This window comes from Miniopterus natalensis, chromosome 2, assembly GCF_054644295.1.
Source record: "Miniopterus natalensis isolate mMinNat1 chromosome 2, mMinNat1.hap1, whole genome shotgun sequence".
Classification (NCBI taxonomy): domain Eukaryota; kingdom Metazoa; phylum Chordata; class Mammalia; order Chiroptera; family Miniopteridae; genus Miniopterus; species Miniopterus natalensis.
The window spans coordinates 108,014,443-108,039,646 of record NC_142082.1 but is presented as its reverse complement, the minus strand read 5'-3'; the positions used below and the strand labels follow the sequence as shown (position 1 = coordinate 108,039,646).

The 25,204-nt window shown below is 45.7% G+C and overlaps 1 protein-coding gene across 1 annotated transcript in view; it reads right to left on the bottom strand.

Moving 5' to 3' along the window:
- KCNA6 (potassium voltage-gated channel subfamily A member 6) overlaps positions 1-25,204 on the bottom strand; it is a 36,830-nt gene that overhangs the window by 6,564 nt on the left and 5,062 nt on the right. The window lies entirely within an intron of this gene.

The window sequence follows — 25,204 nt, the reverse complement described above, 5'->3', positions numbered from 1 at the left end:
AGAAAAAACTGTCTTCTTCCTTGTGATGAGAACTCTTAGAATCTACTCTCAGGATATCAAATATATCATAGAGCAGCGTTCACTATAGTCACCATGCAGTACATTGCATCCCTAGTACTTACTTTATAACTAGAAGCTTGTACCTTTACCCAGTCCCCCTACCCTGCCTCTGGTAACCACAAATCTGATCTCTTTTTCTATGAGTTTGGTGTTTTTTAATTTTATTTATCTTTTATATTCCACATATAAGTGAGATCATACAGTATTTGTTTTCCTCTGTCTGACTTATTTCACTTAACACAATGCCCTCAAGGTCCACCTTGTTGTCGCAGATGGCAAGATTTCCTTCTTCTTATGGCCAAATAATACTCCACCATTATCATTAAGAGCAAGTGTATGTTATAACTGTCAATAAAAATGCAAATTAAACAAGATACTATTTAATGCCCATCAAATTAACAGTCCCCCTCCACAATTAGGATATTCAGAGTTGGTTGTGTGCCATAAACACTCTCATTCAGAGCTGGTGATTTCTTCTATCTGTTGGTGTCTCAATTTCTATAACCCCATTATCATTTTTCAAGATGGAAGTAATATTTCCTGGTCCTAAAAAATACACTCTCATTGCAAACAATTCAGGCACTGCATAAAATGTTAAAAAGAAACTGAAAATCACATATATCTCTTCAACTCAGAAAATAACACATTGATCTTGCAGTTGCACAGAGCTGGTCTCAGCCCAGTTACTTACTTGGTGCCTCATCTGATAAATAGGAATAATGATTGAAGCTGCCTCACAGTGTGAGGATTTAAGATAATATTTGAATGCAGCACAGTGTTTAGTAACTGCTAGCTATGACCATTACCATCACTGATGTATTTCTAGTCTTTTTTAATGCATATATATGTGTCAATGTGCATTTCTTTTGTCCCCCAGAAAGTGGCTTTTGTGTACCGAAAAGATTATTTAGAAAATACATTGCTTTGATAAATAAATAATGTATTGAGATTATAAGTCTTTAAATTGAGCTCTTCCTTAAGTTTTGAGTTCAACTGACAAATTTTATGACTCTATTCATAAGCAGAGGCTGCCTGTTTTGTTTTTCGAAAGCCAGCATTCCTTGAGAGTCTTTGAAAGCAACAATAAGAGCTCCTCGAAGGCTATGTGTTATGGATTGAATGTCTGTGGCCCCCTCAAATACATATGCTGAAACCCTAACCCCCAGTGTGACTGTATTTGGAGATGAGGCCTTTAAGGAAGTAATTAAGCTTAAATGAGGTCACAGAAGTAAGGCTGATCCCATGGGATTGGTGTCCTTATAAAAGAGTGAGACACTGGAGCTTGCACAGAGGAAAGGTCATGTGAGGGCACAACAGGCAAGTCAGAGGTCAGCAGTAAGAAAAGAACAGGGCCCCAAACACCACTAGATGGTTAACATCCCTGGACATGGTAGGAATTTGGAGGGTTGACTGTTGGGTGCATACAGGTGGCCAGACCTGAGGCTCGGGCTCACAGCCTGGCAATGAAGCTGCATAGCCACTGCTGGGTTTGAGAACTGAGATTTATCAGCAAATAAAAGTAAAAGATCTGCAGCTAAATTTCAGTTTCAGATGATTTTGCAATATTTGGAACATTCTTCTACAAGAAACTTATTTGCTGTTTTCTGGTATTCAAATTAACTGAGCATCCTGCATTTTATCTGGCCACTCCATCCAGTACTGGAGCAAGTATCTGAAGGGCATTTTAGTAATGCACATCAAAACATTTAAGGCATACAAAATTATTTGCATGACAATTCCACTTTTAGGAATTTAGTTACAGAAAAAAAATAGTAATAGATAAACATGTACAGATAAGGATATTATCAGTGTATTGCTTATAATAAAAAACTGGTTAAATAACGTATTTTTGTTCAAATGTACGCAGTCTTAAAATTATATTTTTAAAGTCTATATTTATTAATATGAAAAGATGTCTAGAAGTAACATTAAATTCTAAAAGGTAATAATATAATTTTAAGTTTGATTTTATTTTTAACTATATTTTATATGTACAACTCACACACATACAAAATATCTGGATAATTATACCAACATGTTGACAGGAGTCGCCTCTGGATTGTGGGATTATTGGTGACTTACTTTGCTCTATATGCCTTTATGCATATATTATTTTAATAATCAGAAAAAAACAATAATGCTATTACAATTTTAAAAGTAAAAGTACTAGTAACTTTCCCAAAAAAGAATTATACAAAAACATTATTTGATATTTATATAATCTTACAATCTGAAGCAGTGAGTCTGTGATAGGCAGTTAGACATGAACAGAGAAAGGACAATGGGCCAGGTACAGAAGGTCACCAGGTGCAAAGCCCTGGGTGCCTAGTAAGGACAATTGTAGGGTGGGATCTCGCCCCCAGGATGGCCTTTCCTTCTCAAGCATATTGCTGGACATGTGATTTGAACCCCCTGACCTTTCCTCCCTAGAGATAACCTAGGCCTCAGTTGTATTCCAGGTCCAGGCCCAGAAAAGCAGTAAATCCAGCCATGCCTGACCTCAGAACCAGCTGCAATGAATGATGCTCCCCCCACCCCCTTGCAACCAATAAATCAGTGGAGACCGCAACCCTGAAAGGACACACCTGGAGAGCTGCTGAATATTATAATGAGATCTTTCCCTGGGACCTCCCCTAAGATAAAACCATGAGGATGGAGGACCCAGGGCTCTGCTGTCCCTCCTAGGAGCATACTCTTGTCTTCCCCTTCCCTTTCCCCTTCCCTTTCCTTCCCTTCCCTTCCCTTCCCTTCCCTTCCCTTCCCTTCCCTTCCCTTCCCTTCCCTTCCCTTCCCTTCCCTTCCCTTCCCTTCCCCTCCTCCCCAGGCACGTTACCATTAGGTTCCTCAGTCCCAAGCTCCAAAGGCCCTTTCCTTAACCTCTAATTTGTTTTCTAATCCCATTTCTTCTAGGAATTACTTATTCCACCTCTGTAACTTTCCCAAATAAATGTTCTCTTAGAGTTCAGGTCTTGGCTCTGAATTCTTTCATAGCCAGAACCCAAGTTCTGAGGTTGCTGAACCCAGGTCCAGTGTGACCCCACCAGACTAACACCCAGTGCCGTTCCTGCCATCTACAACAAGTCCATGTGTAGATTCAGGAACTCCCTGCCTAAAGTTGTGGACATGTTCCTCCTCCTTATTTGATGTTGATTTATCTAAGCTATGACATCTTTCTCTTGCCTAAGCCACAGAAGAACCTGGATGTATATTTGTTATTTTTGTTTATTTGTGTTTAAGGGGGAGGTGGGTAGGGCTTTGGTTGGGGGGGAAGTGGCTATCCAATACCCATTTTATCCCTTCTTTTCATTACAGAATCTATTTTTGGCCTTTTGGCTAAGATCAAGTGTCATTACAGAGCACCAATTTTCCTCTTGAGAAACCATCTCCACACTCCATGCTCAGTCCACATGCTTTGGGTAAAACTAATTCCAACCTTGGCTCCAAGGGTGTACATGTAACTCAGATATGTCCAATCATAGCATACCATTCCCTTGGCCTAATAATTTGCCCAGATAAGAGGATGAGGTAGAATTCTGACTGATGAAAATCAGATCATGTATTTGATCGGGTCAACAGAAGCACTCTTTTTATTGGACCAGAACCAGAGAGGATATATGTCTGGAGTTACTAGCCATCCTGCCAACATGTGAAGTCAAAACAGACAGCAGAATTGCATTAATAGAGATTTTAAAATTTTACCTCCTGGATCACACTGTACCTGAAGCCCAATTTTTTTTTTTTTTTTGAAGAATTTTATTATTTTCAAGTAACATAGTATGGACCTTAGATTTATCATAAATTCCCCAGCAAAGGCTCTAGTTAATTTAATTGACATGAGAATAAAATTAATTGATTCTACTAGCACTAGGTGGAAACACTACTTATAGGTATGGGTAAAATTTCATGGGTGGAAATATCCTAAGGAGTAGGGTTGTCAAGCATCCTGTATATACGAGACAGGTCCTATATTTAATGCCTTGCTTCCTGTATTGACTTTCTCAGGACACCCTAAATATCTTGCATTCAGCTTTTTTCAATAAATTACAAAAATTCAGTAGTTAGAGCTATATATCAAATTAATCTGGGCATTTGATAAATTTGGTGGCCCTCCTAAGCAATCATTCAACCCCTATGACCTTCCATGCTTCAGCCTGCTCTATAGATCTCTGCCAACTGAAACCCAAGTTTAGATAAAGTTATATGAGTTAATAAATTCCCTTTTTTGTTACATTATTTTAAACCAGACATTTAGTCTCATAACCAAAAGAAAGCTAACTGGACCCAATTAATTACAGAACCAACAAATACTAAGCTGTAGAGTCTAATACAATAATAGTTATATTTTATTAATCACTTACTGTGTCTATGACATTTTAAATACATTATCTTATGCATAAGGCCGCCCATCCTTTGAAATAGACATTATTTTCTCTGTTTCACAGATGAGGAACCTGAGGGTCCAGGGGATTAAATAATTCGCCAAATATCACACAGAGAGATGGATGGAAGCAGGATGCCAGACTCCAATCTACATTCTTCCACTGCATCATCTATTCTAGACTTTGAATTCTGAACTCTGATCTCACACCACAGAGAGAATTCTTTTACTGGGCTTGGATTCACTACTGTTGAGTTAAAAATAAGTGTTGGCTCACTTGAGTCATGTCAAATGCCAATCGGCCTCATGCAATCTCAAGCATTAATTAAAGTCAACTCTACTGTTGAAGTTAACTGGATAACTGCAGATTTTCCACTTTATGAGAACACTGCCTAGAACTGTACAAGCTGGACATGAACTATGTATACATGCAGGCCTGAGACAAAGAAATCACTAGCTTTCCAAGAAATCACTTCTGTTTCTTATCAATGTATAAAAAATACATAAATAAAATGATTCATACCTGTGATATGACGTTCTATGTGCAATCATCTTGTGTTTGTTATTTCTCATAGTAACCCACTCTTCTCAAGAAACTCAGGTTCGGCACGTAGGTGATTACCTCTGTTCAAAGTCAGGTATCAGATCAATGGCAAACTCATATGATCAAGTATCTCACTTTCTGGAGGTGACTGAGTCCTTTGGGCCATCATATCATAGTTCATTAGGCTGAACTCGAAGAGAAGTCAGAGGGCAAGAAATCGCTCTTGCCTCCTCAGTTTCTGCTCTCCAGCAACAGCACCCACAGTCCTCATTTGCAACCCGGGGTGTGGGTGGCACAGGGCTACTGCTTCCCCTGAAGAACAGCAAAAGCGGGGCCCGGGGCTCCTAAAGAAGCCGGTAGGGATGCAGGCTGGTGGGCCAAGCCTTTCGGTTTGTTTCTGAATAAATCTATTTGTCAAACATCTTCACTTGCCGATTTCCTGGCAGCCCTGAATATTTTATGGAGGAAGTTCCAGGAACGAGAGCCTTTTTGTTCCTTACCACCCATCCCAGTGGGCTGAGGGAGGGCTTCAGCCTCCTAGAGAGGGTCAAAGGGAGGCCAGTGTGGCTGAAGGAGATGCAATTTGTGACACTAGGCCGCCAAGGTCAGTAGGATGATGACAACCACCCCACCCCACCTCTACTCCACGCCCTCCTAGTGCGCATGAGTGCTTTTCACTAGTGAGAAACCGAGAGAGGTTTCTGCAGCCTGGCCCAGCAGCACCCCAAATACAAAGGTTCTTTTCAAATCCACCTCTGACCTGCAGGGCCCACGCTCAGCCCGTCCATCCATGAGCTCCTAGCAGATGCTCAATAAGTGACTGTAACCTCTTCTGCTGTGATTCTTGCAAAAGCCTTCCGTCGGTGGCACAGCAAGGATAGTGCATCGAGACAAGTCTGTCCCCATACAAGCAATAAAAGGACGCATTGTCCGCAGAGAACTTAAAAACAATAATAAGCCCTGGTCAATGTGGCTCAGTGGTTAGAGCGTTGGCGGGCTCTAAAGGGTCTTTGGTTCAATTCCCGGTCAATGGCAGGTACCTGGGTTGCTAGTTTGATCCCTGGCCCCGGTCAGGGAACGTGGGGCAACCAATCCATGTCCCTCCCTCCCTCCCTCCTTCTCTCTCTCTCCCCCTCCCTCCCTCTCTCCCTCCCTCCCTCCCATCCTCTTTCCCTCCCTTCTACTCTCTCAAAAAATCAATGAAAAAAATATATCCTTGGGTGTGGATTAACAAAAGGTAATAATAATAATAAATAAAAATAAAAAAATAATGGAACTGACCAAAAGCTGACTGCCTTTTTTCACACATTTCAGCAATTATAAACAATGTCAGTGACACTGTATTCCTCCAAACTAGGCTGGACCACCTCTCCCCACCACTAGCAATGCCAGCCACTGTTCCCACTGGGTCCCCATCCTCTAGTCTCCTTCGCACTCCTGTCCTCACTTCAGTGAGAGGGATCACTCCAAAATGGGATCTGGGCATGTTATGCTTCTTATTGAAAAATTCTTGCTTTCTCCCACAGCCCTCAGAATGAATCCGACCTCTCGCAGCTTCATGGTTCTTCCCAATCTGAGTCTGACCAGCTTTTCTAGCCTCCCCTGCATGCTTTCTCCCTCCCCATGTGTCCAATGTTCCCAGGTCCTTGAACACATCACCCCATTCTCCGGCCCCCATGCCTTTGTTCAAGCCATTCCTTCTATTAGGAATTTTCTTTTTAATCTTGCAAGGTGTGGCTGATATCCACTTCTTTGGAAAACCTCCCTGACTTCCTCCAGCCTGGGAAGAATTCATTACTCTTCCTGGCTTACCTGGAGCCTCCTAGATGCCCCCACTATCACTTACTGCAGGTCCACCCCCTCTGCTTCCATTGACTACAGTTGACTCTTGAACAGTGCAGCGGTTAGGGGTGCCATCCCTCATCAAAAATCTGCATATAATGTTCAACTTCCTACAAACTTAAGTGCAGTCCTTTGGTATCCATAGAGGATTGGTTCCAGGACCCCTACATATACCAAGATTTTCAGATGTGCAAATCCCTTATATAAAATGGCCGGAGGACAATGCATACAGTCAGCCCTCCACATCCATGATTCCCAACTGAAGATCAAAAACACAGAGGGAAGCCACGGGAGTCCCAGGGAATCCTCTGAGCCCCACATAATGGCTGGGGCAGGCCGATGGTAAAAGTGATTCAAACTCCCCACCCTGCCTTTGCAATGTGACTTTAAGCTCCTCCCACCAAGAGGCAGAATTTATTTTCCCATTACTGGAGTCTGGGCTGGCCTAGTGATTTGTTTTAGCCAACAAATAGTATGCAGGAGAAGTGGCTGCACTCGTTACAAACCTTGGTCTCAAGTGGTTTTGATGCTTCTGCTTGCTCTTGGGCCCCAGCATCCACCATGAGAAAAAGCTCAGGCTACCTGCTAGGGGGACAGAAAAGATTCACCGGAGAACTAAGGCTTCCTGGCCAACAGCCAGCTAACCCCCAGAAGCAGCCACCTGATGAACCCAGACTGACCACAGAGGCAGGAGGAAACGCAGGTCAGGCGAGACCAGAAGAGCTGCCCAGCTGAGCGCAGCCTATATTGCTCACCTGCTGAATTGGGACCTAGAAAATAAAGGTGGTTGTTTCAAACCACTGAGTTTTGAAGTAGTTACTTACATAGCAGTAGCTAACTGGTTTACCAATTCTGGTGCTGTCCCTCTTCAAGACTCCAAGTTATATGAGAAAATGTGTTCTTTTGGTGTTTGTTTTCAAATGCCACTGTTGGACAGAGCTAACAGTTCCCCGATGCAGTGCAGCTGAGAACTAAAAAGATGAGGCAGGGCCTTTGCCTTCAAGGAAATGACAGCCCAATTGGACTTAAAGCACATTTCTCAACTAGGTGAGGTAAGGACTGGTGCTTTTGTGTATCTGTAGAAAGGATTAGGGTCTGAAAAGGCACATAGCAATATAAGGTAACCTCCACTGCATACAGAGTGAAGGGGGCCAGTCCACGAGGAGACCTCATAAAGAAAGTTGGACATGAGCTAAGTAATCTTTGAGGAAGGTTTGGACTTAGAGAGATGAGGAAAGAAAGGAGGTAGAAAGATGGACGTTCCATAGGGATTTGTTCTGCAATAAGGTGTATGGCTTGAATCGAGCTCAGGTGTGGTGATTTAGGACACACGAGCTTTCTCAGTGCAGGCCCCACAAATATTCATTCTATGAGGTCACAAGCAGAGCCACCAGGGGGTGCACCCAGTATCCTCCACAGCCACTTTCAAAAGAGTTTCAGAAGGCACACTGTATCAGGGATCATCCCATGACCCCACAAGTGACCAGGCCTGAGGAGTTCCTTCCACCTGTTCCCCTGTACCCTTTACTTTTTCTTACCCAGTGGGCTTACTGGCAGCCCAGGGCAGAGGGCAAAGACTAGGCCTTGAAATAAGGTTGGATCACAGGCTGAATGAATTTTACAAGCCTACAAAGAAAGTAACAGAGAGGTGCCTGTTTCTTTCAAATTGCCGGCGGCATCTGCCACGTCTCTCTCTTCACCTGAGCTGCCCAAGCCCGGGAGGAATGATTGTGGGCTACAAGGATGACCCCGGGCTCTGGGGGGTTCATCCACTTGGGGCCTGGAGAAGAGGTAAAAGGAAGCCCCTCTTCTTTGGTCCCAACTGCAAACATGAAGGCACTAAATAATTCCAAAACCAAGTGAGCTTCAGAATTAGAGCACAGGGAAGGAGGAAACCACTATTTATTTTGGCCAAGAAGCCTTCTTTCTTTAATTGAGCAATGATTATGTGCTAAGCATATTGTATCTTCATTAGAAAACCCTCACAGTATTTCTGTGAGATAAGCATAATGATCCCCACTTTATAGTTAAGGAGCACCAGGGTGAGGAAGGTGCCCAAGGTCTCACCACCAGTGAGTGGGAGAGGCAGCATTTGAATCCAGGTCAGCCTGGTGCTGAAGTCTGTGCTCTCCCCATGAAGCCCATGCAGTGCCTCGCTACTGCAATTTTCTCCGAGTCTGAGCTGAATGCAAGCTTTCATAGGAGGTCATCTGCAAGGACATCCCATTTTAGCCGAGAGAGTAAGTGAGCTAACGCTTTAGACTTCAGATCCAGCTCTGTTATAAAGGAGCCATGGTAGCCATGTGGCCTTGAACCAATCAAGGAATCTCTCGGGATCTTAATGATTTTTTTTTCGTTTATAAAATGAGAAGGTGAAGCTGAATGATGGAGCAGACCCCTTCCAGCTCCCATGGCTGGGAGGTTTTTCATCTCTTCCATAGAGAGACTAACTCAGATTGAACCAGAGCCTCTGTCCCAAGTTAGGGCTTCTAGGAAAGAGGCTCAGATTGCCTCAGGTTCAACCCTCCTCCAATCCACCACCTCAGGGGACAGGGTCAACAGTACCACCTTGGCTGCTGGAGGCTCAGCCTTGTGGGCGACAGGGCAGTTAAGGTGGTAACCGTCAAGTGCTCTTGGATCCTTTGATAACCATCCTATCTGACTACATCCAACCAGAATGGTAAAGATTCGCCAAGCCAGCCATTCTGGCCCATGGAAAACCACACCACTGCTTCCTTTGCTTTGGGAAAAGAGTTTGTCAGCCCCATCCCCCTCTCCCTTCCTTCCCAATCCTCCCATTCAGCAGAAAAGCCACACAAGGGTGGGGGTGGGGCCAGCCTTGCTAGCAGAGAAGGTGTTTTTCCTGAAAGTCGGGGGGGGGGGGGGGGGGGGGGGGGCAAAAGCCTTTGAGGACAATGATTGATCTTCCACGCTAACCCACCGAATCAATTAACAACTCACAGTGGGCAGGTCCTGGGAGAGGGAAAGAATGATATTGCTGCAGGAATCTGCTAGGTGGTGGCCCCACCTCGGTCAGATGGCTGCAGAATGGGTACATAGAGAGAAGTGAGAGGTATCAGCATTTGGGCTCCCCTCCGGTGCAGCTCTGCCGCCCGCAGTGCCCGCAAGGCAAAACCCCGCCTCCCGCCTCCCGCCTCCCAGCGCCCCAGGCAGCCAGGCTGCAGGATGCTGACGCCCGGAGCCGCAGTCGCTGGGAGCCTCTCCAGGACCCGGCCCCTGCCAGGGAAACGGTTTGCACAAGGAGAGGAAGAGTAAAGGAAACAGAGCCGTTGGTTTGAGTCAGGACAGAGTTTGAGCCACTGGCCGGCTGCTGGTAGAGGATGGTGGAGGGCACATGCAGTGACCTGGTTTTGTTTTTCTTTCCCTGGTCTGCCTTGTTAAGCTCAAATCCATTCCAGATGTCCCGACTGGGGACTCAGCACTGCAGGGGCCTCCAGCCCTCAGAGCGGCCTCCCAGGATGGACTCAGGTGGGCTTTACGACTATTGGGGGCAGGGCCGGCGGGGGAGTGGGTGCAGGGGAGAGAAAGCTTGCTGGTAAGAGAATTCATTGGGGATGGGAGGTGTTAGCTGAGGAGACTGAACTTAGCCCTGGGCAGCTGCTACTGGAGGCGACCCTCCTCGCTCCTGCAATGGGCTGCGCTTTCTGCAGAGGACAAGCAGGGAAGGGCCAGATCTGGGGCTGAAAGTCAGACCTCTGGGGGTGTCATGCGCTGTCCAGGTCCCCAGGCCTTCTGTCCTTTGGTGCCATTATCTAGCTGCAAAGTGGGATGGAGTTTGGGAGGAAAACCTAACTGCACTTTGCACAAGGGGCTCTCTGCAGTCGGAGGGATGTGGATAAGGATTGAGAAGAAAGGGCCTCCTATGCGCCAGCACCAGGAGAGGCAGCCGAGGAAGCTAAGGTGACTTCATCCTGGAAGATCTTAAGGGGGTGGGAGGCTGCTCTCTTCCAAAGGGCTTGGCAGGACTGGTCTGCACTGGGCAGGGAACAAATGCTACTGGCTGAGGGAGAAGCTGTGCAACCTTGGGCAACTCACTCAACCTCTCTGGGCCAGAGGCAATTATTGTAATGCCTGCTGTACTGATCTTAGTGGATTGTTATGATGTTCAACTGTGGAAGAGGTTTAGAAAATGTGAAGTGCACTTAAGTGTAAAGGTGTCAAATTATCACCCCTAGAATTTCTTAGACTAGTGGTCCCCAACTCTGGCTGGACACTAAGATCTCTTGAGGAACTTTTATAATAATTCTACACCTGAACCCCACCTTAGATCAATTATTCAAATTGGGGGAAGGGTAAGATAAGACAGCAGAGGGGGCAGCTTTTCAGGGGATTCTGATGCCCTGTGAAGGTCCACACTTGCTGCCCAGACTTCCCCAAGCTTCCTGGAGATAAGCACTTGGAACACATCTGTAAAAAGCAGGTTCTTGGCTTTTCTCAGATCTACTGAATCAGAATTTCCAGGAGGCTTGGCTATCCTGGAAATAATATAGAGATATTGAGCAAGCAATGAAGACGGCGTGGACATGTCATTCCAGGTACATGTCTGTCGATTCTCTCCTTCCCTACAGGCTGAGAAGAAATACCCAGCAATGCCCTTGGCAGCAGGGCAGAGCAGCTCAGAGGGCGGGGGGTCCTCCTTAGATGATATGTACAGACTACAGACATGTGCTTCCAGGACAGGGTTGCACTAGACAGCCACATCCAATCCCATTCCCGCTTCACCGGGTGACAGTCTAATTATAAAATGAAAAATTTCCCAGCCAAAGAACCTGAGAACCTTAAGATAAAAAGGAAACCATGACAAGTGATCTACAACTAACAGCACAGGTTACCAGTGTCCTACTGTTTCGTCCATGGACTGTCCAGGCTTTCCTGCTTCACACTCTCTCTGCTGACTCTGTCCCATTCATCAGATTATAGAAACACTCACACACTCACACACACACAGACCCCGGCCTCATCAAACACACACATGGGGGGATGAAGAAGATTAAAGGAGCGGTGAACTGATGCCAGGCAAGTGTGTTACTTGGAGACATCGCCAGTGCAGAATAGAAGAACACAGACATGTTAGGACCAAAGGGGCCCTGGGGATTATGTCCGATTCGGTTCTCTCCTCTCACAGGGGCAGGATGAGCATAGCAGCTAAGAGCAAGGATTCTGGAGCCAGATGCCTGCGTTGAAATCCTACCACCCTCCTTACTGGCTGTGTGACCTGGGGCAAGCTACTCCTGTGACGTGGAAACACTGCCCAGGCTGCAGAAAGATCAAGGAGTTAGTACAGGCAAAGCTCCCAGCACTGTGCCTGGCACATATGTGCCAAGAAGCATTTGCTGCTCTTAATTATTGTGGTTCCTGTTGTTATTTTATTGTAGGGGAGGAAGCCGAGGTCTAGAAAATGACTTGCTCAATTTGTTTATACTTCCTGACTCTCAGGAAGAATGCAACTCAAGGAAAGCATCATAAATGTGAACAAGCATCTATGCTAACAATGGTCACTGTAGCATCGTTTAGAAGAATAACCTGAATGTCCAATAGTGTGGGTAGGTCACCAAAATAATGGCGCATCTATGGGATGGTTATGTAATAATTGCATGAGAAAGTTAGAGACATAATATAAAGTTTCTAAAATAAAATCCAATATGATCTCTATAGAGATAGATACAAACTAAGAAAGAGCTAGTCTAGAAGAAAAACCCAGTAAAATGCCAACAACGAATGTCTCCGGTTGTGGGGTTATAGGGACTTTTATTTTCTTCGGTATGCTTTACTGAAGTGTACTAATTTTTTATAATGAGCAGATATCACTTCTAAAGTCAGAAAATAAGATGTTTCTAGCAATGTGCTCAGGGTGGAACCGTGCCTCAGGAGCCCACCAAGGCTCTCCATCCCTGTCCAGGGTTCTGCTGCTTCAGCAGCCTGCGCTGGCAGGAGGAAGGGATGCTAAATGGATGAGGGAACGACGAACACCAAAAAGCACTGGGACTCGGCTCAGAGGGGACCCAGGTCTGGACGTGCAGTGCAGCTCTCAGGGAAGACCTTTCTGATCAGGGCCACTGCGTGACACAATGGGGCATACAATTCAACGCCTGCCCTGGCGGGGGGGGGGGGGGGGGGGGGGGCTGCTTTTTGTGAGAAATGGAAAGAGCCAGCTTCTACTTGTCTGAGGATACCAAAGAATTACATCAACTTTTTTTCCCTTTGTCTTTTTAACAGACTCCTTTGCAAGGAGCCAGAGACCCAGGGAATGGGGGTTAGCATCCCTACTGGTCTGCATTCTCTTACTTCTTTTTAATATAGAAGCGTCTTTCCTTTCTCTGCCCAACATTTTTCCAATCACGATGCCAAGGTGCTGACACAGCCAAAAACCAAGGAATGTTTATTTTGCAGCTTTAAAGTAAAAGGAGATCTGGAATCACTTAATAACTAAGATGGACCTCATCAGAGAAAAATAGGCAGGCAGGCAAGCAGGAGAAAGGGAGGGAAAGTAAGAGAAAAGCAGAGAAAAGAAATGTATCACACTTGGTAATACATAAAAATTATTACATCTTTCAAAATGGTGCTATAAACTGCTCAGTATATTTTTAATTGTTTAGTTCTGATCTTTGTCTAAAAAATAAGAAGCAGAAGTAGACAAACTCTGAAATTCAGTGATTCTATATAAAGTTGAAATTTTAGTAACTCCAACTCTCTTTTTAAAAGATCATCTGGTGGCAAAAGTCAAGCAATCAACTTTACTAAGTCATCAAGGGAACCAGCTATATATTTAATGAATAAGCTGAGCATCCATAGAATATTTGAGCAAAAACTCAAAAATTGTCTGATCCAGCCCTGGCTGGTTTGGCTCAGTGGTTAGAGAGTTGGCCCATGGTCCAAAGTGTCAAGTGTTCAATTCTGGTCAACGGCATATATCTCAGTTGCAGGCTCGATCCCTGGCCCGGGTCAGGGTGCATGGGGGTGGCAACCAATTGATGTTTCTCTCTCTATCTCTCCTCCACCCTCCCTCCACTCTCTCTAGAAAAATCAATGGAAAAAATATCTTTTCCATTGATTAACAACAACAAAAAATCGTCTGATCCAACTATCTCACTTTACAGATGCAGACAGGGGGCCAGAGAGTAATACTAACGCTGACCTTGCTGAGGTCCAGGAAGACAACTTGTTCAGGGTCACACAGCAGGTTAGTGACTGACCCAGAATTAGATGCTATTCCCACCTTCCCCATAGTCCACTTGTTCTGACTTTTAGTAGATTTAACGATGAAAGCAGCAATGGGATACCAGAAACTCCTCCTCAGCCCAAAATGTGCAGGAAAGGAGCAGATACAAAGGCAAGAACAGGTCAGGAACAGCCACGTCCTCTCTCCCTTTACCTCTGAGCACAGGAGGGAAACCGTGGAAGAAAGAGCTGAGTCCTGGGCCAGCGGGCAGATGAGCAGACAAGAGAATCAGACCCTTCCTGGGGGGGTATCAAGGTAAGAGCCTTTGGTAGCACAATGGGCCTTAAACCCCAGCACAGAGGGACCAGGGCCCACCGGGAGGCACCAGTGCCTGAAGTGTGTCGCGCTTGAAAATAGTACGTAGGAAAGTGAGAAGATTGGAAAACCTGTTACTTATAGCTCACTGCTAGCATTTCTTAGTGTCTGGCTCGGGTTGTGAATAAGATTTTATAACGATGGTAATTAGTAAAGGTGTGCTTGAACGTTTTCATTAAAAGGTCCAGTTTAGTTAGAAAAGCACTCCTGCATAAAAACGCAAGCTATCATCTTCGCTTTTGCTAACAGCATGCATGGAAATTGAACTGTTCCACGCTAAGGCAACACCACAATAAGTCTTCTATCTGGAGAAGTGTATCTGAAGCATGGACGTGTGCTAGCAAAGTAGAACAGAAACTCAATCCAGCAAATAAGACCGACTCTTACAGTTATTTTTCTCAGACTTCTTTTTAAGAAGGCTTTGAAGGACTCCAGGGAAAGAATGTTTTCTTTCACATTACCCAGAGCTTTATCGAAACCCTGATTCTATATGTCTCTGCACAACTCAGGAAGCGTGATGAAAAGCCACAAAAATGGTCCATTTGAGAAAACCTTTAGCAGCTAAGGTTCCATGACTCGAGCCTATCGCGAGCAGTTTCAGATCTCTTTGAGTTTCTCAAAATGTATTCCTTAGATTACAGTTTTTGTGAGATGTGAATAGAAGTTACCCAAAAAAGGGAGTGGAGACTGTCTATGGTGAAAATAATTTGAACAACCTTGGGTTAAAGAAATGAAATAGGCTTATTTGCTGCAGGACTTCTCAGGGCCTTTAGTCTCATGTTCACAGACATCGTGTATCTCCAAGAGGCAGTGTTTCTGAAATATCATGCCTGGGGACTCTTCTCCGCGGGCATGTTGTGCAGGGCTACCACTCTGGAGATCACATTTGAGAAAGTCCAGCATAAAGAATATTCTAGATAATATGGTCAATTGAGTATCCATATCAGTAGAGGACGAAGTAGAAGGAAGAAACTTTAATGTACAGCAGATGTGTAACCAAGACAGGAAGAAAGCATCCTGACAGCAAAGGCTGAGAGGCTCCAGCACACATAGCTCGAAGGAGTCTCAGCTGCAGATTCTCTCTCTCTGGAGATGTTACAGAACAGGCCCGGGGTAATTAGGAACTTTTTCTAATGGGGGGCAGAGTAATGGATTCTGTGACTAATTGCTTCTTCCAGCTCTATTATTCCACCTCATTTTGTCTTATTCTCTGCTTACACATCATGTGAGTTCAGCTGATTTCCTTGCGAATTAAATATATTCCGGAAATGTTGACTGTAAGTAAATACATTATCTGTAAATTGAGTCATATTTTCCGCTGACTTGTATTATAATTCCAAAGAACGCCAGCCCCGAACACATCACAAAGGCACATGGGTGGGCCTGTTGGGCACTCGAGGAAGCATTGGACCTGGGTCCTTGTGCAGTCAGTCTCCTTCCAGCTTCTGCTCCCTCAAGGCCAGCCCAGAAGTCAGGCAAGGGAAGGGCAGAGCCACATGGTCTCCCACCCTGTTATTCAACCTTGGTTAATTCCTAAGGGACTTGGAAGTTCTTACTACTCTAGGGATTTTGAATGGATAAAAGTCATTTCATTGCTTATGTCCTTTTTAAAGGAATTTGTCAGAATCCCTGGGTCTTCTCTTCTGCTGGCTTTTTTAGCATCAAAGAAGGAAGGTTTTAGTCTAAAAGGGTATCAAGCCCATTTGCGTGGCCACCTTTGTTAAGGCCAGGTATTAGATGGTGAAATAGCTGAATCATGCTCCATGTTAGGTCAGGAAATACACATCTACAAAATGAGAGAAACTATTGCATATATATTTCTCAAAAGACTTTGATTCACAGAAGCCCTGAGTGGTTTCAACTCTTCTAAAGGCTGGGCAATTTTCAGAGGCCTCGCCTATACCTCAGGACCCCACTGAAGCAGGCAGAGAAGAAGGCAATGGTGGAAATAACAACCCACTTTCGTTGGGGGCTTATCGCCTGCCAGGCCCTGGGATGCACCCTGGTTAACATCATCTCATTGAATTCCACCAGCCACCATGAGGAATGTTACAACAATGTCCTCATTTTACAGAGAAAAGCAAGGCTCAGAGAGGATCAAAATGTTCCCAGGGCCACACAGTGACACAGCCAGTGGGTGGCAGCGCTGGACACTGACTCCAGGGTGGGGGGACATCACCCCTTACTGCACAGTTAAGAGACGAAGGACTGAGATCATGTCTTCATTTCTCCCGTCCTGCCTTACTTGGCATGTGACAGGCAGGAATGATAGACATGCAGTGTGCACACTTGCAAATCCATCACCGGGAGTCGAAATGCATTAAGAAAAAGAGAAAAAGGTAATAGAGTTTCATAGCGATCCCACTTTTGAATATACATTTGGAAAAATATCCCCTAGTTTATCTAAAGAATAAAAAACCTCTTTCTGCCCTAGCCGGTTTGGCTCAGTAGTTAGAGCATCGGCTACTGAAGGGTCCCAGGTTCGATTCCAGCCAAGGGCATGTACCTTGGCTGCAGGCTCGATACCCAGCCTCGGACAGGGTGCATGCAGGAGCCAACCAACTGGTGTTTCTCTCTCTCTCTCCTCCTTCCACTCTCTCTGAAAAGCAATGGAAAAAATATCCTCAGGTGAGGATTAAAAAAAACCCAAAAAAAACCCCACCTCTTTCTTTCTCAAATCTGGTCATAAATCCCCACCATTTCTAACACCATAGCATTCCTTTACTTTCCATTGGAGGAAGGGAATTATGATTGTATGAAGTATGCCATAAACTAGTTTAAATTTATTTTCTACAGACTACATACTCTTAAGTTTATTGTGTGAGTTTTTAATGTAAAATGCCCCCTTTTAAAAAGCATCTCTGATAGGAAAATTATTCTTTAATTTTTATACACACACACACACACACACACTTATGTCAAACACAACAACTTTTGAGAGGTATACTTATTGAGAAAAGTGAGGCAGGCAGGCATTAAAAAGTAGGGTCCACAATGGATTTCCTTTAAGCTCACCTGATTTATCTGCACTCCTGGAAAGGACAAATGCGGGGGGGGGGGGGGGGGGGCGGGGGGGGACACATTATACGAGCCTCTTAATTTGGGGTTTTCAGATGTGAAAGCTGTCCCCAGTGAGGGGTGACCAGTGTGAAATCTACTTCTCCTTTGGAATCCTAAGGATTTGGAGTAGACTCGAGCCCCAGGTACTGTTGAGACTCCCCTCTTGAATTCTGGCCCTGAAACGTTTTTAATGAAATTACAGGTGAAGCTAGGAGACAAAGAGCCTTCTTTTTTCCTTTTAGCTTTACTTTACTGTGCCTTGTTAAAGGAATCCTTCACTACCCTTTACTCCAACAGTTTGTTCCGGCAGTTTCTCAAACTTTGTTTTGTTTTTGTTTTTTGTATTTTTTAAATTTATTTTTTATTTGGTGGTATAAAATTGTATATTGGTTATATTCATTTCAGGTATACAATACAATGGTTTGACATTTTTATACTTTACAACGCGATCATCACCTCATTCTAGTAATCATCTGTCATCACGCAGACTTATCACAATATTATTGACTGCACTCTCCTTCCCCTTTTCACCCATCCCTAACCCCTTCCCTCTGGTAACCATCCCTTTGGTCTCTGTTTCTATGAGTCTGTTCTGTTTTGTTTTTTAGATTCCACATATAAGTGAAGCTATACAGTATTTGTCTTTCTCTGTCTGACTTATTTCACTTAGCATAATACCCTCTAGATGATTCCATGTTGCTGCAAATGGCAAGATTTCGTTCTTTTTTATTGCTGTGTAACGTTCCATTGCATTTATGTACCACATCTTCTTTCTCCATTCATCTATCAGTGGGCACTTAGGTTGCTTCTGTATCTTGATAATTGTAAATAATGCTGCATAAGCATGGGAGTGCATATATTTTTTCAAATGAGTGTTTTTATTTTCTCTGAATAAGTACCCAGAGGTGGAATTGCTGGGTCGTATGGTATATCTATTTTTAGTTTTCTGAGGACTCTCTATACTCTTTTCCATGGTGGCTGCACCAGTTTGCAGTCCACCAACAGTGCACAAGGGCTCCCTTTTCAAGGACAACCTTATCTCTCTCCCAAGGCAATAATGTTGGACACAGTTCCACCTTTACAGACTCTTAACTTTTGACCAATAAACTTCACAGACAGGAGTGTCCACCTGAGGGCTGAAACCAACTGGGAAGAATCTAGGAAGAGAGGCAAGAAAGAATCTGGATGACCATGGGGATCCGGATCGATATGTTGCACAGACACCTGACAGATGTGCAGCCCATGGCTGGGCGGCCACCAGTTAGCTAGGAAAGCCATGCGATCCCACCTATGAATCCTTACTCTTTGCTCCCTCCCATCCCCGCCAGCAGGACAGAGTGGTGTCTCATTATCTGACATGACAGAAGAAGGAGGTCATCCTCAAATCGGAAATATCCAAACACCAAAGTTTGCCTTTTTCTCATTTTAATCATTTTAGATAGAAATCCTTAACTGCATTACACATCTCCCTGCCTTCTTCATTGGACAGAGAACACAACTGAGCATGGCCTTGATTCCTGCAAGGCCCCTGCTCTCCATGCAACTGCACAATTCTGTCTCCTCCCCAGGCTGCCAGCCCTCACTCTTGCTCTCACTATCTGTTTCTAATAACCACATCTACTTCCACCCATTTAATGTCCACTGTGACTCAGTTAAATGGGATCACACAGGAAGGCCTTTGAGAGCAGTCACACGCACCAGGGTCCACAGAGTCTCCAGATGAAGCAGGCCGGGTGCAGTTTCCCTAACCGTGGCGCCCTTCAGTCTGATTGTCTAACCTGGAGTAGAAATTCGCACAGAGGGAAGCGTTCCCCACATACAATGAAAGTGACAGATGGCCCCAGCCTCAGTGAGCACTGGGCAAAAGACAGCCCACTCCCCACAGAAGGGGCAGCTGTGCTCAGCTCCTGGTGGCTGGTGTAGGAAAGTCAAAATGCAGGAACAATGAGACCAGACCTTTAGTTTTTCCAGAGAAACCAAAAACCCAGCACTGCATGTGAACTCTTCCAATACTTATTGGACATTTTCCCAGCTTTAGTGAAATGTAATTGTCATCTTCAGTATTTATAATGCTGTGCTGCATTTGACCCAGGAGTCACTGTTTTGGGACCTGGTGTCAGGAGCAGCCTGCACAGTTTTAGGCTAGGTGCTTGGCAGTTGCTATTGGGAATTCTGCAGACATTTCAAAGCATGAACCAGAGAGCTGCAGATGCAGGTAAAATAAAACAGAAAACAAACATACTTCCAGGTGAGCAGAGGGCGACTACCAGGAACGGAGACTGACTGGGTATGGGTGAGGGCCTGGGCTCCCCATGAGCACATGTGGGCAAATGGGACCACTCCCCTGAGAGCAGAGAGCAGTCCTGCAGGGCGCACACGCTATTTTCCCAGCACGCCAGACCTCTCTCCAGCAACGCCAAACTGCCTCTATGCAGCTGGGGAGTGCCTGTCTAATTTATGGCTCAGCTACCCTGACTTCTGGAAACGGTCCTCCCTGTGATTTATAACAGAGACCTGTGACCCCACAGTAACTTCTCTTTTTCTACCAGGGCAACAAAGGGCAGGGAAGAGCCTAGAAGTTGATTGTTTCCCAAGGCGTCAGAAGCCGGCACTCGTGGGTAAGATGCTAACTTTCTGCATCCCTTCCTTCCTCTATAAAATAGAGAAGTCTCAGGTAACCTCTGCTTTCCTGATTAACCAATGACAGTGTCCTGCAGCCCAGTCACGATGTTTAGCAGAAAGAGCGAAGCCCTGAAAGGTTAGAGACCCCTCGCTCAGTGAGATGGGGAGCCCAGGGGCTGCAGCTCAGGCCAGAGTCTGTGCACCAGCCTCTCTGCACAGTGCAAATACCTTTGGTACTCTCTAGAGTGACAGTTATTAATCCTTCCTTAAACATCCAGCAGCTGATTATCTGACTAAGGATTCCTCTATCTGGGCCTGCTGCCTCTGTGCCCTGGAAAGCCACAGGGGAGAGAAAGAGGAAATGGGAAAGCACTGAATTCCATTTCCTGTGGACAGCTCAGGTAAGGAGTTTGGTTGGGTAGGAAATAAATAAAGTTGGTTTTAAACACTGGTAAAATAATCCCTAGGTTCCTACTTTCCATGGAAAAATATACTGAAGTCGGAGTCAGAACACTCAGCAGCCTTGCCCCAGCGCCTGTGTGACTGGGGGCTACTCACCCCACTTCCTGGCCTCAGATTCCTCCTCGTGAGGGAGGCAGATAGGCCCCTCCCAACTCCCACATTCTGTCCATCTGTGGCCCTTGGCACTGTCCTTTGCAAGGCTCTGGTGCTCGTGGCAAAGAAGAGGTGACTGAATTCCTGGTTCTACTTTGGTTGGAAACTGTTGAAAAAATATTACCAGCATATCATTCTATTCTTATGAGACACATACAGATTACATTTCCATATATTACATTGATTTGCAAGTGCAATTATTTAAAGAGATTCTGCTGTGAATCTTTAGGCAAAGAGTCTTCTGGTAAAATAGCTAGCTATTCCAAATTGATTGTTTATGTCATATTTCATTTCATTGTGTGTTTGAGAGAACAAAACTAAAGTCGCAGGGACCCTGCCTTTCTCTGAGATGCACGTGGTCCCAGCCCCGCCCCCGCGGCTATTCAGTGTTTGCAGCCCCCTCAGCTGCCTGGCCGAGGGAAGAGCCCACTCTGCGGAGAGTTTATTTCCTGATAAGCCCTTTCACTTATCAGCCTCACAACCTCACAAAAAGCAAATGGAATTAGCTTCACTATTTTGCAGATGACAAAACTGAAGCTTGGAGAGGTTAAATGAGGCGCAGCTACTAAGCTGTGATTCAGACCAAACTCCAAGGCAAGCCAGCCAAGAGGCTGAGTTCAGGGTGGGGAGGCAGCCCCTCCTGCTGAGCTGGCCTGGGCTGGGCCCCCGTGGGAAGCTGCCACGGCTGTGGGGACCAGTGGAGCATCAGTAGAGCATCTGGCCTGAGTAGGGACTCCAAGCGAGGGCTGAGGAAGCTCTCTAGTCACAATGGAAACAAAGGGACACCCACAGGAGTAGGGGCGCCAATTTCTGACTCCGGAGTCTCCTGTCTCCTCCACCTGAAAGGAGGAAAGGAAACCTGGAAAACACCTGAGGGATGTCACAGGGTATCCCCACCTGCAGGGAAAGGGGCAGGGTGCAGTGGGATGGGAAGGTGGCCAGGGAACTGAGGAGGATGCTGAGGGTGAGAATCAGGGGAGGTGGGACTTTGAAAGCCACTGGAACTGGAAAAAAACTCTGAGCCAGGGATCTGGCTTATGGGTTTTGTCCCCAGGGCTAACTGTGAGACCCTGCATTTGTCCCAAGGAGGAAGAGGCAAGGAGGTGTGTGAGGAAAGCTCCAGTGGAGAGCCAACCCCGGGAATGCTAACTTGCGAGGTGAAGAGAAGAGCGAGGGTAGTGAGGAAAGGCTCCACAGGAAGATGTGGCGGCTACGTGCTCTCAGGGCCCTGTAGGGAAGGAAGCAGAGCACACAGGCTGGTTTCCAGTCAGAGAGAAACAGGCACGTAAAGAAAAGCCCACATATTCCTTCAGGAACCACGAATCCAATTCTGTCTCCTAGCTCAGTACCAACAGGCCCTCACTGCATTCCGTTCTATTATATCTCTCCTGAGGACGGTGGACCACACATGAGCTATTGCCCTTGAACATGCCCTCTGAGCCTCAACTGTCCTACCTACCAAATGGGAGGGAAACAATGCCTAGCATACCGACCTTATTGGGCTGCTGTAAGACAGTAATAATGATGATAACAGCCAATCTTTGTATAGTGCTTACATATTACACTGTGTACCTCCTGTTACATATTACATAAACACTGGACATATATTAACTCATTTAACCCTCAAAACAGCTCTATGAAATTGGTACTCTTATTATCCCCCCACTTGACAGAGAAGGAAACTGAGGCACGGTGTGTTTTCAGAATTTGTTCAATGTCACCTAGCAGGGCAAGTGGCAGAGATGGGATTTGAACCCAGAAAATCTGGCCCCAGAGTCCCTGCTCCTAATCTCTTCGTTTCACGACATGATGTGCATTTAAAATGAATGGTGCATTCCCATTCTTATTGCAACTACTCCCACTAGGGAGGAAAGCAGGGTGAGAACTCACTGGGCAAGGACAGCACCTGCAGCCTTAGAACTGCGACCCTCTCCCCAGTGCCAGGCTTCCCAGGGGAAGGGAAGGAATGGTCAGTCCTCTGGCCCCTCCCAGTGCAGGGCTGTCTTCCTATGCTCTTTTTCAAAGCAAAGTGTCTCTGCTGCCAAGAGCGGGTTTGTCTGTCTCTTGGAGACAGCGGTTGTCAAGCCTGAGAGAGCAGCAAGCATGTCAAAAATAGCAGCGCCAGCAGACTGCGTGGCTGCAATTTCCTTTTGAAATGTCGGCTTTGTTCTAGCCAAGAGAGCCGGGGTCTGTCTGCGCTCCCTGCAGCCTGCAGCTGAGGCTGCTTAAGGTTCCAAGACGTTTGCTAGGGGTGGGCACAGAGTGTCTGCTGGAAAAATCCTCTCCATAGTAACAATGATGAGCTTGGAGTTGGGTTTAAAAATGTTTCTGTTGTCATAAACCCCACCAGGGGTAGGTTCCAAATAGGTTAAGTGACAGCCAAGGTGAGACCAGTATTAATGACACCGACTGTAGCGTAGGCCCCTTTTCTCTTTTGATCTGGAAATGAGGGAGTCACTGTTCCGTTTGGATCACCTGTCAAAAGCAAGCACCACTAGGTTCAACCCACTGTCCCCTTAGGATGCCAAGGAAATGAGGACCACGATGGATGGAGAGGCAGGGTGAACGCCTTCCTCTGGGAGTTCAGAGCAAACGGACAAGACAAGCTCCAACCCTACAGAGACCTCGCGTCCAGAACGGGGAAGTGGTTCCTCATGAGGCACGGGAACAGCACCAAGCAAGAGCCCATCTGCCCTGGTTCCCGTGGCCTGATTTTGGGAAGCTCCGTCTCCCCTAAGCCCCGAGTTCCAGGCCTGATTCTGCCAGGAGGCATCTGTGCAACCTGAGGCAGCGGGTGTAAGTGGGATGGAGAGAAGAGACCCTACAGTTTAAAGACTGGATCTCTTTTCCTCCCCTAAGTGACCTTGACAAGCCAGAGCGAGACCACACTTTGCTTCCTGGGGCAACAACACACAGTCAGAACCAATCAGAGCTGGACACCAGTTCCAGCCAGACTGTCCCGGGAGGACAATATTCTCTGGGAATCTACTTGGCATTTACAGGCAGATGCCAGCGACTGAAATACTGCCAAGAGCAAGGGCTCGGCCAGTGGAGAGAGGAAAGATAAGCAGCAGGACTGGACGGTGTCATGTGAGGAAAAGCACCAAGGGGAGGGAAAGAAGGGATTCCTGAGGGAAACGCAAGTAAGAGCAAGAGAAGAGCAAGGTCTGAGGAAAGGCTGCTGCGCCCACTTCTGTTACGGGAAGCACCTGCCTGCCGGCCCACCCTCGGCCACGAAGGGTACTCACTGGGTGCTGCAGGGAAGGGGGGGCAGAATGCAGCCCTGGCTCCTGCGATTTCCGAAGGAAGTCTGTGTTCACAGGTGCAGAGATTAGGTGGGGATTTTGGTTTGTTTGTGGGGTTTTTGTTGTTTTTATTTTTGTTTTGCCAGCAAAGTATAATAAGTCCCTTGGCCAAGTTCACTGCCTCAGTCCCATGTAATGAATGATGTCCAACATACTTATTGTAGTTTAATGACGCTAATTATGCTCGGCATCTACCAAAAGGGGTTTAAGCTATCTTTAGAGCAAAAACGAACAAACATGCAAATCCCACCATGGTTTGTCAAAAAAAAATAAAAATAAAATCGGTCCTTGGCACTGTATGTGAGTAGAAAGGAGCAACTGTATGGAAGGCTCAAGGTGTCCCCATGTGGCAGAAGAAAAAAACTGTTATTTCATCCTGAATGCTCAGCCTGGCCCATCTTTAAAAATGCTAAACTTCTAGGTTTATAAACCCAAACCATTCCCACAGCCAAGATGTGACTCTCCCAAGTATTAGCCGCACATCACTCTTTTCACAATCAATGACTTTTTTTGGTTAATTTATAGTTGTATAACTTTCACCACAATCCTGTTTTAGAAAATTTCCATCCTCCCCGCCCCCATGTCCTGATGCAGGTGGACCTTACCCTATGCTAGACCTCCAGCAAGGGAAGTACACAAGCTCTCTTACAGCCAGGTTGGGGATCTTAATCCAGCTTGTCAAGGAGTGTCCCCTGCACCTTGCACACTGAGATTTATGTCCTAGCTTCTGTTCTGCCTTCAGTGCGCGAGAGAGACATCTGGGCGCTGTGAGAACCTTCCAGTGAACTACGGCAGTTAGAAGGTCAACCCCGAGTTAAGGCTTTTTCTAGGCTAATTCCAGTCTTATACCTTCTAAGTCATCTTTTCTGTGTATTTTTACTATTTCTACTCTTCGTCTTGAACATCTCTGTAAGCTTCTAAAGGTTGGGGGACCCTAAGGTGAAGATATTTCAGTGCTATAAAGCACAGTATTTATCAGAGACTTATCAGATTCTCTCTTTCTCTCTCATCCTTGTAGGTTCAGGAAATTCTGGGAGACACTTTTCTAAACCCACAGCAATCTCATCTTGCCTCATAAGTTCAGGACTTCCCTGCACAGAGGTGAGCACAGTAGGAAGAGATGGTCTACTGAGATGTCAGGAAAAAGAGGGCTCCTGGGCTGGACAACAACCTTCTCAGCAAACACTGCCGGTCCTAGAGTTCAAAGCCTGAGCTCTGCAGAA